A 19,393-nucleotide genomic window follows, 5' to 3' on the forward strand; every position below is an offset into this window, starting at 1 on the left:
CCTCATTTCAGTATATTTACATTGTCATGACAATGCAGATGTTTAGCATTCTAGCATTTGCTAATTTGCTCTAAACACAAAAGTACAGCTAAGGCTGATGGTCATAAAACAAAGTATAAGACAAAGTGACATTTTGAGCTAATGATTGCACTAAAAGTTATTAACACACAACAAAATGTCCACGTACCAAATTCCATACATGCCACTTTGAAATATGTTTGACAGCAAAAGGTACTGAACACACATGACTTCAGCTGAACCTGACTGGAAATTATTAGTTTACAGCATTCTAGGTTGTGGTAAAGTAGGACAAAGAGAGTAGTGTGAAAATATGCTTTTCAGGATATGGGACATACAGTCTGCGGTTTTCAGTTGACATGTGTGGAACGTTGCCCTGAGGCAGAAACTGCAGAAAGCATTTGAAAATTTCTCCAGGCTTTTACTTTGGCTTGCATGTTTTTTTTTTTTTTAAAGAAAATACAGTGCCTTTTGTTTATTAGACACAAAAGCTATAACTTTCTAACTCTGAATCTCAACATTTAACAGATAGAGTAAGATCTGATACAATGTCAAACTAGGAGGATCCATGATTTCTGAAACCCTGACTGAAGAACAAACACCAGAGAAAAAAAAGTCTGAGAACTATTCGCTGTTTGCAGGTGGGCCTAAATTCTTCTCCCGACTTCACTGAAAGCAGTCAAATTATTTTTTTTCTAGTAAATCAATTTTAATAAATACCAGGAACACAATATCTGAGCTTCCTACATTTTTTTTTTCAGTGTTCAGTTTAGGTTTTAAAGTGATTTTCAAATACTGTACAAGCACATTCATTGAGGTTTTTTTTAAAGTCTAAAACACAAGCTGTCTAATTTATATTTGACATAAATTCTCTGCTAAAAATAACTCAATCACCATTCAAGTATACCAATCTTCGCCTGGTTAGAAGCCTTTTAAAGCTGCATGAATCATATTTTGGCAGTGAATCAAAATGTGCTCATTGCATTACTGGCCCTCCAGTAACATCCACCCATTCATGACAAAATGTAAGAGTTGGGTGTTGGCTGCTCAACTGAATGCCTCATGGCAGCTGAACACTATTACGCACAAACATTCAGTTGCACATAAAAACCCTTTAGCACTGACAAGGTCTACTTCATCAAAAGCATCCCTGATTCGGAAAAGTTTTCAAACATAGTATGTGGTAACCACAGACGCCACCCAAACATCCCTTTCAGACAAAGCATGCACCCAGAAAACACCTGTTTTTTTACTGGTGTAATTTGCTTATTTCATCTGAGTTTGTGACCTTATAGCTGACCTGAGTGTGGTGCAGGTTTGACACTGCATATAGCCTTCATATGCACAAGGACACAAAGAGTGATATATTAGCGCGAGGTTAGGGGCATCCTGATGGCAGTGTGGATAAGTTGCATGCCATTTACTGTAACTGCAACCTACCGTTTGAATTCCAGCAGTGGACAGTTATTGTTTTATACCCCTCTCTTATCTCGTTTCCTGTCAGTTCCTTAAGGCAAAAATGCCCAAAACATAAGGGATCATGCAGAATCATATTTTAGGTATCCTGACTAAGTAGCCAGGCTAGCTTTACACTGTCTATGTGTACGTAAGTACAGCCAGGTATTTACATAGTCTGGGTGATAAGTCAATTTTATTGTTGTTTACTTATTGTCTTTCTGTGGAATCATATCATGAAGATTAGTTTAAAACAAAATGTAAAATAAACAAATAAAAATGATAGGGAACAGCTTGGATGCAGGATTTTTTTTTTCTAAAAATGTTCTAGAGTTTTACAATTGCCAGGCATATACATAGGATTGTTTTTAATAAATTTGAAGTGCACTGTGCAGTGGTATTATTTAGGAAAATAAGAGGTATTGGATCAGGTCTCTGTATCAGCAGATACTCAATATTAAATGACTCGGATCAGGGGAAGAAAACTTTATCAGGACATTCATAATGGGGACTTGTGAAACTTATGAGTGAGCGTACTGAAGTCATGCTGAACTTTTTTCAACTTCTTTAAACTTGTTGTGTAACGTATTTTAAGAGCGCATTGAACTACTGAGTCTCTGCAAACAGTTACAACCATAAATTACCTATGAAGAAAGTTTCATGTCTCAACGCAGGTTTAACTTAACAGATGTTCACTGTGATACGTTTCAGTGGCGCTGAATTAGTTTTAACAGATACTGTAGATGGGATGTTTAGATATGTCTGAAATATCATCACAACAAATTAACAGACATGTAACTATTCTCTTCATCCCTTTTTACACAATGATTCATATTGTTTTTCTTTTTGAGCAGCAACTATCTAACTACAGTTTTAGGAAATTAAAAATTTACATGTAAATCAGGCAATATTCATGGGTGATCTCAAAGACTGGGACAAACTTTGGAAATGTACGATTCTGTCTTTTTGCCTCCTAAAAAAATGCATACTCAGCAAGGATGTCCTACATACTGGAAGCAGATTTAATGCCTCTTCTCTGGCCAAAGGGTCTGCATTTTCCACTCACGATGCTGATTCAGCCCACAACGCAGAGGCTGTGAGGAACTACGAGGAATGGATTGCATGTTGACGGTAAGGGAAAAAGCAAGAGGAAAAATGTCATTTCATTACCTACAGCACTGAAATACGAAGTTCGTGGCAAAAAAGATAAACTCTTCAGGACAGTTAACTTAACAGAGGTTAGACAAAGTTTTAACCTGCTCTAGGTGACTGTTACTTTAAGTCATTAAAAATTAGCAGCCCCACACCAAAGAGGCCAGTGTTTTTGACAACAATGATACCACCACTGTATCTACATTACAAAGGACTGAACTTTCTTGCATAATTTTGACAAACACTTTAAGCGGATTGTCCACCTCTTAGACAATCTTTTCGTGAAATATTTTCACCCTGCAACTTTTTTTTATTGAGGATCATGATTGTCTGCATTCACATACACACCATTTTCCTCAGCAATCATATTCAACAAATTGAAAAACCATATTAAAAAGCTCTAGACCTTTTGGCCCAAGTAAAATCTGGTGCCACAAAAATGATGCCACCTTTTGCACATCACAGCAACTACAAATATATGGTCAGGCCCCATCATTTTCAAAGATCTGAATTCATTCTTCTTGGGCACACTGCAAACCTCATTTGATCTACGCAGGCAAACCTTATTTGGCAAATCTGATAATCTATTTGGCAAGTAAGCAGCTATAGAATGAGAAAAAAGAATTTATTCACTGTGCTGCTGAAAGGCTACTACTGGCAGCCACCGGCAGCTTTTAAGGGGGAATGTTTTCATGCATGTTACTTGATGCATGAGTTGACAACGTAAATCTATCAATACATCTTATATGTCAATAGGACAAGTTACTTTGACCATTCCATTTGTTTAGATTGTCTATCTTGCATGACGCTTTTGGTGGAAACATGACTTTGAATCCATTTTCTGAGCCAGTACTGAGTGTGCAGCAAGTGCAGTTTGTTGCTTTAAGGTAGTACCTCTGCACACATAAAGGCTGGGACAAAATTGGGGTTAAGATGAGAATTACCAGAGAGTGTATGCAAAGGATGTATGGTGTGACTGTCTGAGTTGAAACGTTATGGTGCTAACACTGAAAGAAACTGTCTCTCTGTCACGGGAAAAACTGAACAGTCTCCCTAAAGACCAATCTAAAACATGTAATGGGCCTCGCTATTATTCTATTATTTGTCTCTCAGAGTAGCTGTAACCATACTCAACCACTATACATGCAAACATCTAATTCATGCCATTTAGAGACCACATATTTTACCATTTTCAATTTTACCTTATTAACTTGACTCTCTTTCACAGTTACCACAACAGTTGAAGTTAGTGTTACCACCAAGTGCAAGTACAAGTGAAAAGCTTAAAAGGAGAAATGAGTGATTGTTGTGCTGAATAGGAAAATTGAATGCAGCCATTCCTAAGGGATGATGGAGAGCAACAGGAAATGTTGGGTAACCTGGAACCCAGCGTTTTCTTTCAATCCTCACAGATGGTCATCCCTCATGCACTGATATAACTGTTTCCATATTGTATATTTTTATGAAGCCACATGAGTTACTGTGTAAAGGTAGACCAATAAATCAGCTGAGCTAATATGCATCAGTTCATGTCGACCAACAGGTACAAAAAAGTGCAGTACAAACATGCCAAAGGTATGTTTTACTATACATTCTGTCCACAAGAGCAAATGGATGATATCTGTATCTGCCTAAAAAATACACACACAAATCACAATGTTAAATGATGTTTTAAATTACTGTATTCTTTCCAAACTTGCCATTAATTTTTTTCACAGAAATACCAACTTAAATGACTCCCTGTGATGTGACAAAGTTGTGAGTATCGACCCTAATGTCAATCCAGAGCCCAACCTAAAGCTATATGCTCATTATTTTGCATTTGCTAACCCCCAAAGCTATAGGCAGCAACTCCCACCTTGCCTGCCCAGCCTAAAATTACAGAAAATCCAAAATAGATTTGAAGCTTCAACGTCGAGTAAACTGAAGAGGAGGTGGCAGGAAAACAAAATTAAGAGCAAAGCTAAAATGCAAGTGATTCTTTGAATTGCATTCAACCGCTGAAAAAAAAGCACTCAAAAGATGTCAATGTTGCAGTGTTTTTTGCAGAATGTGTGAGAAAGCAGGTATTTGCTACCAGCAGAAAAATCACTAATAGGAAAATGAATGTCTAAATTCCATTTACCTGTGTCAGTTGCAGGTTCCCTGTATTGTGCATCACTGCCACGGCTTACTGAGACACTTGAACAGAGCGGAGCCATCCTTAACAATATCAGTAACACTTGAGCTTTCCCAAAATGAGTCAAAATGTCTGCTGTTAAAGAGGTCTATAGTCAAAACTCTCTGTATTAGAAGAGCACTTCACTGTCAGACACACAGTGAACAGTGGATTTTTAAAAAATTATCAATGCTGCAGTGCAAGCAATTATGTCGTCTTTATTTTGTGCATTCTTCTTCTTCTGAAGCCACAAAGGCTTTTTCTTTTTCATGCTTTTTACACACATGCTGGAGTACTCCCCAGCACCTGTATACAGGCTTTTATGTGTAAAATTTGTGGACTTACCAAATGAATTAATAAATCAGTCAATTTGTTTTTACATTAAATCATATAAGATACAATTCCAGTGAAATGAAATGCTTATGGCCTGAGGTTAGAGGCTCATCCTGAGCCTCTCAGTGCTGGCCTAGTGAATCCAGTACCTTCTTTCAAACCTCCACAGAAAGAAAAGGCAGTTTTCTTCCTGGTTGGTTAGTTTGGATCCATAGTTGTGTGTGTACCAGGAGAACAGCAGGGGACTCAAAAAGTAGTCCTGTGGTGCTCCGGTGTTAAGGTTTCTGGTGGAACAGGCATGTCCACGCACTCTCACCACCTGGGTTCTGCCTGTCAGGAAGTCATATGCATAATGAGGTGCTTAAGTCCAGGTCCTTGAGCTTTGTGACAAGCCTGGAGAAAACTACTGTGTTGAACACTGAAGTGTAGTCAACAAACAGCAGTCTCACACAACTCCCTTTCTTGTCCAGATGAGACAGGTAGTGTGGAGGATGTGTGCTATGGCATCTTCTGTTGATCAGATGGGACTAAAGGCAAACTGGAGTGGATCCAGTGTGCTGGTCAGTGAGCGGATGTAATCCTTGACAAGCTATTTAAGCCACTTCATCAATGCAGAGGTGAGTGTCACTGGATGGTGGTCATTAAGTCAGGCTGGTTTTGCTTACTTGGGCACAGGAACAATGGTGGACTTCATGAAGCATGTGGATTTGACAGACTGAGCTGGTGACAGGTTGAATATCATTGTAAACACCGGCACTAGTAGGTCCACACATAGTTTGAGGACCCACCCACTGACACTGTTTAGTCCTGCTGCTTTCTTGGTGTTCACATGCTTGAAAGGCCTCCTAACATCATGCTTAGAAAGGGTGATACAGTAGGTGTGAAAGGTGCACCCACCCATCCCTCAACCTTGACTTCAGCTGTTTTCACTCTTTGGCTGCAGCTTTAAGATATTGCTGGTTTCTGTATTTAATCCAGATTGATAACATTCTTATGGAAATGTTTCTTAGCCTAACTAAGTAAGGAATTTTGTTGCACAAGTCAGTCAACTCAGGGAGCATGTTTTCTAAAACCACATACAAATCCCAAACCCTTCACCGGGATAAGCTCAACCTAACTCCCAACAGGGCTGCAGAATTAATGGAACATTAATCATGATCAATTAAATGAACATGATTTTTTTGCGATATTGGCATTTTAACATGCACGCTCCGTTCATAGAATACTGATATCAAATCAAGCACTTCCTAAACCTTTGAAGAGCTGTCCGCTACACGTGCACCCTGCAGAAGCAGCCTGTTAAAAACTCTCCTGACAGCTGCTACTTCAGATGGGCAAAAAAGAAAGTCTGTCATCAACCACCATCACCCATTGCTTGATAGTATTTGGGATTTAAGAGAGAACAAATCATATGCCAAGAGTGCATGAAACTTGTGCCTGCGCTGCAAAGCAACTCATCTCCGTTGTTAAGCCACCTGAAAAAAACTCTACCATCTGCAGAATGATGAAAGCATGAAGGCCGAGAAGAATAACGTCCAGAGAAATAGAATGACATTCTTTAAACCGTTTTAAACCTTAAACGCTAACGTTACCTCACTGAATCCTTGTCCTTGTCCAGTGACAAGACATCAGACATCCATGACAGTGAAGCTGCAGCATGTCACAGTACTGTGGCCGCTGTGAAAAATAGTAGAAAAACATACATATAGTTGCAAATACATATCCATAGGACATGCACTGAGTTCAGGTTGAGGCGAACGTTATTTTGATGCAAAGATTTGTTAATTAGTAGAAATTTAGCACGACAATGAAGTGAAAGCAGTGCTCTGTTTATTTAAATGTGAAAGTTCAATAAAAATCTTTTGTACCTAAAGAACAATGACTTATGCTAATCATGATAAATATTCTGGAACCCACTATTACTAAATATAACTGTGATTATCATTTTGGCCATTATCGTGCAGCCCTTACTCCAAAAATTGCTAACAAGCTAAAATTAATTATCTATAGCCTTAACTGACATGCTTAGTTGAGCTTCCCTGGGGCAGTATACACCAGGATGTTGAAGAGTGTCTTGGGGTTACAGTTTACTGTACTTTTGCATAAATTTGCTTTATATCCACTATATTTACTAGTACAAAAAATGCAATATTTTGCAAAATTTTAAATATGATGTCAGTCTGGGTGCACTCTGGATGCTTTACATGAATAGAAAATGTATGTGCATGCATTCTATTAGTTGGATTATGTCACATAAGTAATATCATAGTCTCAATATAGTTTAATTACCCTTTCCTACATCATTTTACCCTTCATCAATGTATTTTAGTTACTACAAGAGTAGTAACTACATCAATTTCTTATAGTTACAACAAGAGTAGTAAGTACCAGAAAATGATGAAGGGAAGGAAATACTTGTTGTCATAGTTACTACAGGAGTAGTAACTAAAACAACAGATTAATGTGTGTACCAAGCATCTCATCTTAAGCAATGGTTGAAACGTCCCTACTACCTCTTATCTCTGTAAGAAAGCACACACTGTGAGACCCTCTGCCTTTTAAGCAAGTTGATCACACCAGCTGGAGTGCAGGACAGCGAAAAAATGCTAGGGGTTTCACCATGAGGGGTGCTCGACATGAGCCACGTTCGCCACTTCGCTCCTCTGCACAATACAGCTCTGTCACGTGTGTTACCTGAGGAGGATCAGGAAGGCAACATCTGGATATGTTCTGAGGGTTGTAATTTTAGAAGCTCTTAATCCCCTCATAGTATGTTGTTTATTTTGGTCCTGTTCTCTGGTCAATAGCCAGATTTCCTAGAAGCAACCACCGCGTTACTGAGACTGACATGGTGAGGCCCCGCATAGCAGAAAGACATTTGGCTGGTATGGGAGCAGTCCTCAAGTACAAGCGAGCACAGCTACCCTTCCAGTAAAAAAGATAACAATCAACAATCATCAGTCAATAGGCATACTTGTCAAGGCAACTTATGTCTGCTTCTTGAGACCTCATGAACCCTAACCCTGATGAGGAGTTTCATAAAAATCACTCTCACCAAAAAATAATTTATTCCCCTCTGTGCTGGCTTTAACAGCATGTATACAAGTACAAACAGAAAAGTCAGTCGGTTTCTGTGAAGCAGATCAGAGATGGAGATCAAAAAAGGTAATCCCGGAGAGCTGTAGTAAAATCAGATTTTAATACACTTAAATTGTAATTTCTTCTGTCTTCAATCATTTACTATGTTTGTAGTGGAGGGTTTGTAATTTTACTACACAATTAGAGATGCTGATATTTAGGAAAATCTTTAAGTTAATCTTTAAGTTTGGGCTCATGCTATGTTAAGGTATGGCACCTATTACAATTTCCCTGTATGCAACTTATGACAGTTAACAATAACTACCCCATGCTGGAATCGGACAAAGGGAACACAGTGACACAGCATAAAAGGAGGCGATATGACAAAGGCAGACAGAGGCCTAATAGGAACAGACAGAAAAGGAAGAAAAGGGCAAAAAATAAGGGGATAGACACAGAGAGAGGAAAAAAGAGATGAGAAGGGGTCAAAAGGGCAGAGAGTAAGAAGAGAAAAAGGGAAGCAGCACGGTCATATTTTACGGCCGACAGCAAGCGTGTGGTCTGGCAGGCACACCAGGAGTTAGTTTATTAGAGTCGTTTCTTTTACGAGGGGCTGTCCTGCCTTAAAAAAAAACGAGCAGGTTCAGACTAGTCATCTCAACCCACTGTCTTGACACAAGGATATAGCTCCATAAAGCACCATACTGATTCTTCTTCCTCCTCATATAACCAATCCATATATAACCACAGATGTACATGTACACTAGAGTATGTAGATCCCCATTAATCCTGATAAATGTGACACATACAGTATATCACAAGGCTTTTTAGCACCTGCATGTGGGGTGTCAGGTCTCACATCACACATCTGAATGCAAAATCACTCCATAATGAACAAGCAATCAGCACAAATGTGACTCTAATGTGTTAATGAGTTAACAGTTCCTCTCCACATTACATCAAATTAAAGCTCAAAAGTTCGGAAGAAAAGTTAGCAAAGTCTGTTCCATGTGATGATTATTCTCTTGAGCCTTTTTTTTATCTTCACATAAAAACTGTTCATTGCACAATTATATAAAGTGGCTGGATAAAAAAACTTGTATTCTTTAAGTTTCGTAAACTTATACTGCCACACTGGGCTGCTAGCATACAGTCAAACTTGATGCCCAATAATATTTAAAATTATGTTGGTTTAATGACAAAGCTCTATTTTGGAAAAAAATATACTTGTCTTCTCATTTTTGGCCCACCACCATTTTCATACATGGAAAAAGAGTTTATTATGAACATTTTTAATATGAAGCAAGTCTAGAAAATGCCACAACCAAACTTAAATATTCACAACAAGAAGCATTACCCTTCAAATATCTGCTTCCAAATTTATACTTACTATATATCATAAGATTAGAGATACTAAAAGTACTGGTCCCTTCCAATGATGTTACAGTAGCTCTTGGTATACGTGTGCAAACATGAAGCCTACAAATATGAAAATACATATGAGAGCAGAGCACACATATCCCCAAGGTTTAATGCTTCTATTCGGGCTGAACTTTATCACATGGGTGCCTCATTATGACAGCGCCATAAACACAACATGCTGTTAAAGAAGAAAATAGAGTTACTTTCATTAAGTGATATTTCCTTTATATGCAATCAGCTAAGCAGAAGCTTTCACTGCCACAAATGCTTTGAACTTTGGTTTGTTTAAGGATTACTTTAAACCGTGGTGTGTGATCACTGCAATGATACTGCTTTTTCAACCCTAAGCTTTAGGCTAGTTACAACAGGGAAATTGTTTTTCTGTTACATCCCTTCACCCACTGCCTAAAGCTTTATTTTGACCTTCATTTTTCTGATTTCCTGATTGAAATGATCCATCCAAGAGCAATGACACATAAAAAAAAAAAACATTAAAAAATTTCTCTAATGAACATATTCTTCATTTTTAAAAAAAATACCTCTGTCATTTATCCGGTCTAGACAGACCAGATAAATGACCTTAGCCCTTTATAGAACTTTGGTTACCAAAAGACAATAATACCCAGTAAACTTTCCAACAATGTAATTGCCCACACCATTAGCAAGCATGAGATTGACATTTAAGGAGGAACACAAGTATCCTTTCACACTTAACTCCTTGAAGGCTTGAAAAAGTAATGTTAACTTTATAATTAAAAGGTTTCACTATTTATTCTTATATTTTCACCACATATTTGCAATATCTCCCCTGACAGATTGTACCATCATAGAACAGAACAGCACGAGGCTTACAATCATCAAGTTTGGTACCAGTAACGAGCTCGAGGCGCTGGCCATGGCAGTGTAACCTTCAAGCCCGGCTGTTGTTATTTTCCATAGAGGTCAGCAGCTAAGAATGTGAAGCATGCAGAGCCTGAAACATGCCTTTCTCTTCCCAATAACCCCCACAACTTTTTTTGTAAATAATTTTTGGTGCCACTCCTATACGGTGCCTCCATCTCTGTTTGTTTTACATACATTTACATCATAGAGCATATTCTTCAGTGACTCCATCCTCCTTCTGTACATATCCATGTATTGCCTTGAGCTGTGCCTGTCCCACACTTTTAGCTATGCAAGGTTTGTGGCCCACAGCACTGTGAGCAAATTCACTAAATATGGTGCCATGATGACGTTGGTCAGTATTTCCAAGAGCAGCAATCACTGGAGAGAGTTGTGAAAAAATAGGAGAGCTATTTTAACCTGTTTCCCTGCAGGATATCCTTGGACAGCATGTAGATTTCAAACTGCCTCACTCACCACAGACACTAACTGGAGCTGATGGTCAGCCATTATGAGTGTGCCTAACCCTAGGAAACTAGGGATTGCAACTGCAGTCATTATTCATTTAGTTACGATAAATGAATATAAAAAAAAAACTTTTCTGCAGCTTCCTATACGTATGAATTGATAGTTAGTATATAAAAATAATGGCTGTGTGTGGCATCCAACAGCAAGCTGTACTCATAAAGTGTGTGAATGTCATGTAGACACTGTAATACATGAATTGTCAAGAAAATTTACCTGAACATGACATCCATCTGCTGATACCAGATATCACAACATGGGTTGTTCATCACAGAGCCAGGGTAGGAACAAAGCTAACCATAGCAGGCAGAAATCACTAAGTAAGATACAGACTATACTTAATTAGTTGACAGAATATTCTGTTTTTATTTCATGATCGTTTGTAAAAAGCTTTAATTGCTCTGTTACGTGTATTTGTCGCCAAACAGCAGACAAAAAAAGTTGGTGACTGTCTGGAGCAGAAAAGACACAGGTATTGTTCTTTGGAGTTTATGGAGACAGTGACGTGGCTTAAAAAGACAGTGAATATTTGATTACACTCTGCAAGACCCAACTGACGGTCAACGGTCATGTTGCTCTGTGTCTGCTGGTTGTGCAAACAGGCAACTATTTTTTAATAGGTTTGAGGTGAATCAGGGTTGTGTCTCTGTCAGCTTGTTTTGGGCTTTTCTGCCCACTAGTGGTTAAAAAGAAATTGATGTAGCATTAAGGTTATTTAGCAATTTATCTCTACATCCTGAATGAATGATGCAACCGACAAGATGAACAGATCATGGCTGATGGCTGCTAATGCTGAGTGGAAGGTCATTTTAATGCTGTCCTGTTGTCATTTGGAGAAAAGGGTCTTTCCAGGTCCATCTGGTTTGTAGTAATCAAGATCTGACTCGGGACCTGAGGCAGGCAGGGTCCAAATTATTATGAGTTTGTTATTCGAGATACATTTTGATCTTAATTGAAAGACAAAGTCTTGTTTTCTGAAGCGAGACAGAGAAAGTAAACAGAGAAGTCGAGAGAAAAACTTGTTTCTACTCTTAATTTTAAATTAATTATGTATTGCTCATTCTGACTGTGGCTAAATCACACCTGTTTATATATTATCTGTAACCTTTTATTTATTCATTTATTTTTTGGTTTGTCACACTGAAGACAGCTTGTTAGCTGAAACAGTTTGTGTCCACGATTGCCCTAAATGAATAAGTGAAGTCTTACGGGTGCCGGTGGTTTGTCTCTTTTTGATTCTTTTTTGACAAGGCTGCTCACTAAACTGTGCATCAGGCTCAGGCTGGTTTTACACCAGTCTTTTTCTGATTTGGATATTCATATATCTGGACGCTTACTGTGTCTCAATGGTGACCTGAAACTTTTCTGATCTGAAGTGACTTCATGTTTAGCTCTGACCAAGCAGCAACCTCCGGGGCTGAAAAACGAAGCCAACACAGAAGTACCAAAAACTGCAGTTCTTCAGATGGCCGCTGGAGGCTGGCAGTGGAAGCCAGCCAATCCCTCTTAGAGCCCCATGTTTACAGCCTGGTACAAAAAACAGTCTCTAAAGCTAATTTCAACATCTATGACAACTGTATCTGGGCTGAATCTTTTTAAAGCTAAATCATTTACATTTTATAATTATGTCTTTCGATAGTGTCCTCGGCTTCTCACTTAGATCTACCCCTCGCTCCTCCACAACGCCAGCCTCTCATCATGTCCTTTGGGCTCCTGTTCATGTTTACACACATTTGAATTGTGTGAGAGAACAGCAAATCCAATCACAACAACGAAAAACAGCATATAGCAACAATTTAAGAGACTACAATCACTGACTGCTGCGACAAACAAGCCAGAAAGATCAAATGTACAATTTTTGTTACAGATTCCATGTGTACCTTTTCACAAAGCAAACTCGCCCACAATGTTGAACTCTCCTGAGTCAGAGATTATCTACCAACAACAATCCAGACTGCATGAGTTGTTTATATTGTTATCATAATCGGAGTAAGTGTGCAGATCATTGGTTTACAAGTAGGCTGCTGTTACTTGAACCAGCAGGAGTAAATCCCGTCTGCTCTGGAGACATCACACTGTCCTGTTGCTTCCTGTGTGTGGAAGTGTGTGCATGTTTATTTCTGGACATGTGAGATGTCTGAACAAATGAACAAAAGAAAACAAGACAAACCCTGAGAGGAGCAGAGAAGCTGAGTCTAATCCAAAGATGAACCACAGACCAGCCAACGCATCATAAAATTCAACAAACACAACACACGCCCCCACACACGCGCGTGTGCACACAAACATTCGCAAGGAGATGAATAACAGCTCAACTGTATGGCTGCTACTGTACTGTACAGTTTACTTTAGGGTGCTACAGCTGTTGTACAAGAAGGTAGAAAGTTTTATATTGATTCTGGCTGAAACCACACAAACTCGAGTAACTTCAGCTGTCTGTGAGTAACTTACCCTGCTCCCCACAAGTCTGCCTGTTGTCAGTCCTTCATTCCAGCTAGGCAAGTTTGTTCCTCAGACTTCTTACGTCTCAAGATGGAGGCAGAAACTCTCCAAACACAATTCCTTTGCTCTGAGTTTTTGTTATTTTGAGTCCACCGGGTCCAGTTCTGCTTCTCTCCTGCTGATTCCTGCACGAGCTGCAAGCATGACAGCATTGATAAACAACCAGTGAGAATGAGAGAGACCAGTGAGTGCTCAAACACACAGGTGCATGCTGACTCCCAGCGAATACAAACAGAGGGAGAGGCAAAGACAGCTCAGTATGAAACGGCTCCTTTGCCGGTGGTTCCCCTTATGTGGGACTCCAACCTTACTCCACCTCCCTCCTCCTCCTCCTCCTCCTCCTCCCTACACCTCCCCTCCCTCTCTCCCCAACTGCTCCAAGACAGAACAGAAAGGACTCAGAAGTTGTTGTTTCTTGAGCTTTTTCACTCGTAGGTACAATACAGAACTAACAGAACAAACTATACGTCCAACCAAGTTGCAGTGAAGCGACACAGTGTGAACCATTTTTTCAGCCATATACAGTAACAATAGAGCCTCTTTCTTGACAGAATGACCAGAAGTGTTGGTGCAAACGAAGTTAATATTTGCAACTGGAGATAAGAAATCCATGGCCAGACCTTCAGCTACTCCTTTTCAATTTTGTTGTAGGGAACAGTGGTACAGAGACTAGAGGGGAAATGAAGGCACTGATGTTTAACATTTTTATCTTCAGGTTATGTAGCATGATTAAAAAAAAAGAGAAATTCTGATGATGCTTTGATTACACAAAACCTTGTTCTCCTGTTCCCATTCAGAAAAGCAGATATAATGCACCTTTTGACTAATTTAGAGTCAAAGCCATACAGAGTTGAATCATCAGAGATACACTGAAAAGCTATCTGTGCAAACAAGGGTCACTGGCCATGGCTACATCATGTCTTTCACACAGAATTCCCTGATAAACAGCGGCGGTGTGATGAATGTATTACTTTAACTGACCCTTGTTAAGAATTTTCAAAACGACACAGAGTAACTATGCATACGTAGCTTGTAATATGTGAACTTAGCAAAGCAGGCAAGAATGCTCATCATAACGGTGTTGATGTTTCAGTTTTATGAAAGAGGCGCGGGGGAGGCTTTCTGAAACATTAACAAATGCCTCCCTTGGGCAAGAGCTAGCCTTAAACAGCCTGCTTATATGCCTGATATCCTGAAGGACCAAACAGTGCTTATGCTTACTAAGGTCAAAGCCAAATTAAATTGTCTTTCAACATCAAAAAACGCAAATCGACTCTACAGTTAAATATCTTGAAATTCAAGTCGAGCCTGAAATACAGAGCAAAAAAATGCCCTTGACAGTTAGTTTAGGTAGAGCCTTTGCTAACTGAGGCAAACTATAGTAAAGCTTTATTGGCTAACATCAGTATTTGTTACAGTATACTCACATCCCCCTGTTTTTGTACTCGGAAGCCAGTTCAGCACATCTTGAGAATATGCATTGGTCTACTCATAACTCGTGACAGCTGTGTCAAACCCTATTAGCGGTCAGGATGACTAGCTCTGTTGTTCAAAGGCTAAATCTGTAATCACAAAACCCCCTCGATTAGATATCATTCAAGATTGTCATTCTTTCAAAAAATCTACTTCGAACAAATGAAAACCATCAAAATTCAACAATGTCACCTCATCCTCCAAAATCTTACATAGTAGAAAAACTGACATCCCCTTTTACAATGTTTCTTTGCCCAGAGACCTATCTAACAGGTGACTTTGTTGTCAAGGTAATTTTCTTAAATTTTGTTAAACCAAGCATGTCATCATGAAGAAATTTTTTTTTTTAAAAATAGTGACCCATCAAAAGGCAAAGGACGTAGGGGCTAAAAAGAAAAGTCAAAAGTTAAAAAGACAGCAAAACACCCAAACAATGTCAGTGTAACACCAAATCTACACAGACTTGAAGCGTATGCATACACTTTGTATTGTAAGTGTAACCGTAATGCAGCCTGTGTAGACGCGTGTATCACTTTAAAGAGAAGCATGTTGCTTCTGTCAGACGCAGACTTGAGACGGATGCATGAAAAATGAGGCTGACAAGGCACACCTGAAGGCAGTCGTATTTTTAAAAGCAAACAGCCTCATACTTTCCCCCATTTTGCAATAGCCTTGTTTACTGAAACAGATCAGAGGGACACTGCATTTTAAATGAGTGCCACGCCTGCTGCTCAGTTTCTACTTTGAACAGATCAGTACAGATTGAACATTTCATTTTATGATCTCTTGAATGGTAATAAGAACGATACTATTAAGTTGATAAATTGATTGGTCTATCAAATAAAATTTAAAGGTGAACATTTTACTAACAATTTACATATTAATTACACCCTCTCTCATCAAAAGGTTCATACTAACAACTGATCAAGTTATTAATACACTATGTCTAATGCAAAAGTTTTTGCTCGTGGTGGTTAACACATGCAGAATTATCACCCATCCAGTTCCCCTTCGCTCCACAAAGGCTTTTAGCATCTTTCAGATCGTTTTTCTTTTTCAATCTGCAACTCTACTGTTTTGATTTGCTCTCTCCTCTCATCATTATTTCCTGCCACAGCAGGCAGCAGGTTTCAGCCAACAAGCCCTGATAAACGTACTGTACATACAGCATCAAGCAGCATACACACAAGGTAAGAGACTAGAAAAATCTTGCAACTAAAAAACAAAATATTCACCACAGCAAATGATGGAAACCAAAAACAAGCTAAAAGTTGAGTGAGTACTGTGCTCCAAATGAATGCAGATGTTGTTCTGTGTCTCAGCTGGGGGTGTAAATAAGCAACTGTTTGAAATTATAGTCACCCTATCACCTGTACAAAGCATAATGGGACTTTGTTGTTTTTACAGCTTGTTGCATTGCCCCCAAGTGACCAAAAAAAAAAACCCAAAACAAACAAACAGATAAAATACCAAACATTTTCTCGCCACCGGTGTCCCATGCCACAACACAGCTGTGAGACATTGTTGGTTATTATCTGAATCTTACTACACAGCAGTTGCATGGCTCAGAGGGCCATTTCCCTGTACTAGCTTCCCTATTCAATGTAATATCTAAAACTGACAGGGTAACAAGTCAAATTCAATAGTGAAAAAATCTTTGTGGTAACAAAATATTTCCAAGAAGTGATACACGCTGTTTATACAGCTCTTGGATAATCTCTGACACAAAGTTCAAATCACAGTACTTAAAATTTTCAGACATCATATTAATGCTGACTCAGATGATAGGAGGTACAGTAAGTGGAGAGAGACACAGGAAAGTCTGGAAATGGTAACCAGCCAATGACAGCTCCATTTAGTTTCACAGTGGTTTGTTATTTCATTTGAAATGTGACAGAGTGGCTGCATATCTTAAAAATAAATAGAGTTGTATTTTAATTTTTTGTGGATAAAAGCCATACTGTTAACAATAATAGATATGGAGCAGGATGGAAGATGCAGTAGTAAATAAAGTAATAGAGAGCAAAAATTTAGAATCTTTAAAAAAACAGTATTTTATAAATACATTTGTAAATATACTTTTTATATATATAATTTTTAGGATAGTTCTTTGAAAAGGAAACTACATTTTTATCACTCTATGATAATTGGATCCAATGTATACCATGGCCACTTGCCAAAAAATGCATAGTTTATCATATTAAAAGTATAAGTTGTTCATTTACTTGTAGAATTTACAGTGACACAAATTAATGATATAAAAAATGGATAGATTTGCAAATCACCAGCACTGCTCATCCTTTTTTTTTCATATTTCCTAACTTTTTCGGTTCCTGAAAAACAGTGGAAACAGAGACTAGGACTGATCCAGATCAAAGTTTTTGTTTTTGTGTAACTGCAAGTGACTGCCTCACTGCACACCTACCTGCTGCCAGCAGGGATGTTGGTCTTTGCTGCCGCTCCCCCCGATACCCTGCAGGGAAATGCATAGATGAGATGAAAAACAACATATGCACCAAGCTAAGTTATTTCACTAAAGCTGTTTTATGAGGAGAGCATGAGGATGTTTTTTAAAGTATGTTTGGGATTAGCTGATTATGTGGGACTAGTCAGTGGCAATCATCATTTGGCTCTGCAAGCAGATTGTTGCATAACTGATCTCCAAAGAATCATCCACACTACCTTTAAGTTAGCATTTTAAAAAATTATTATTCCAATAATCATTTTCTGATGCTTTTATCTCAAGTATCACTCCTTGTCAGGTTGGATGAAAAGGCAAATTATTTCAAAGGGTCTTAAATACTACAATAAACGCTTCTATGGCAACATTCCTTCCTCTTTTTTCAAGTCACATTATTACAAGTCTCATTGGATAGACTTAAAAAACCTCTAGAATTTAGTGCGCATAAAGTAAAAAAGTTTACAAAACTGCTGGCCCATAGTGCATTTTACTATAGAGGAGTGCTACTGATATTGGTCATCAAATAGCACCATCTAGTGTTTGTCTCACACTGAGTGTGTAATTATGTACCGTACGCCTGAGTGAGTTGCAGTTCTTTTATGGTATTTTGAAACATATTCCAATGTAGTCACTGTGTGTTGTAGAAATATTGTTAAATTATTTTATTGTGTATATAGACTGTTATGAAATGACTATCAATGAATCTTAACAAATATCAAAAGCATCTATACTATCAGTGAACAAAGTTGCACCATTTTCTAAGGGTTTGCAGGACCATGCTGTGTTACGTTTGGCAGCATTTCAGTGCACATAAGGTTTCTTGAATAATTTATGAATTAATTATAAAAATGCCTCAAACTGAAAACAGGATATGAATTTTCAGAATATATATTGAGGTGTTTAGCCTACTTATATCTGGAAAAGAAATTCTGCTATGTTACATTTTACACTTTCAAAAAAGAAAGTTGTATTAAAGGCAAGTAGTCTGGCCCGTAGTTTAGTGGTAGTAGATAAGATCGGTGTGCAATAAGTAGATGGGAGGGTTAACATGGATGAAGTGGGCATACACTCTCATATATTCAAATGGATTTTTGGCTTATATGGAGGTATTGTGAACAGCTAGAAAAAAGGTGAGTTAGGGCCATGGTATCGGCCTACCCTGTATAGGCATACCTGTGTACCCTCCACTACACCACTGCCACTGGCACAATACAGAATTTAGGTATGTTATCTTTGAAATTCATTATTTAAGTTACTTTTTATAAACTAAGGAGTTTGGCCACCACTATGCAAAGTGTAGTTACATTAAAAATGGGAGCATTTTATCATGAAAACTTGATTGAAAAAATGCATCATGAATGTGGTTCAACATGTGTTTACCACAAACAGTGATTCCTAGGGTTTAAATCCATGTTTGTACACACAAGGCTGTCAGGAGTTGAGGGACAATAGCCTACATGCATCAAAGCATGGAGCAATCATCACTGATAAATCAGGTTATCAAGATTATAGTTAGCATCTAATTTAGGACACTGTTTCCAGGCAAGAAAACCGTTGATAGTACTAAACAGCGCTTACAAATATATGTGACGGGCATCTTATTTAACTGCAGTAACATTACACAACTAACAGCATGAGCGAAGATTATAAGTTACCGGTGCTTGTTACACATCTATCGGCAGCACCTGTGAAAGGCTAACTCACTAATGTCACCTGTCACTTATGTTAGCATTACGTTACCTGTAGAGGTTAGTGTTTTGTTGAAGCTTTCACAGATAAAATTAATGTTACAGAAGACTAAAAGCCAACACATTGGCATTACATGAACAAACAAAGTGCCTTACCTGAGCTAGCAAGAGACGGAAACTCTGGCTAGCATGATAACTTTTAGCTAGTAACCGCAAGCTAATTTTAGCATCCAAAAGTAAAGGCGT

General features: G+C 38.4%; 1 protein-coding gene across 1 annotated transcript in view; it reads right to left on the reverse strand.

The window, feature by feature from the left end:
* LOC121952680 (sorting nexin-19-like) overlaps window positions 1-13,686 on the reverse strand; it is a 116,908-nt gene extending 103,222 nt beyond the window's left edge. Inside the window, exon 1 of the mRNA XM_088088054.1 lies at window positions 13,475-13,686. The gene's annotated coding sequence lies outside the window, so the exon portion shown is untranslated. The remainder of the gene's footprint in view (window positions 1-13,474) is intronic.
* Window positions 13,687-19,393: the final 5,707 nt, after the last annotated feature.

This window comes from Plectropomus leopardus, chromosome 15 (genome assembly GCF_026936395.1).
Source record: "Plectropomus leopardus strain MGB_pleo_1.0 chromosome 15, ASM2693639v1, whole genome shotgun sequence".
Classification (NCBI taxonomy): domain Eukaryota; kingdom Metazoa; phylum Chordata; class Actinopteri; order Perciformes; family Serranidae; genus Plectropomus; species Plectropomus leopardus.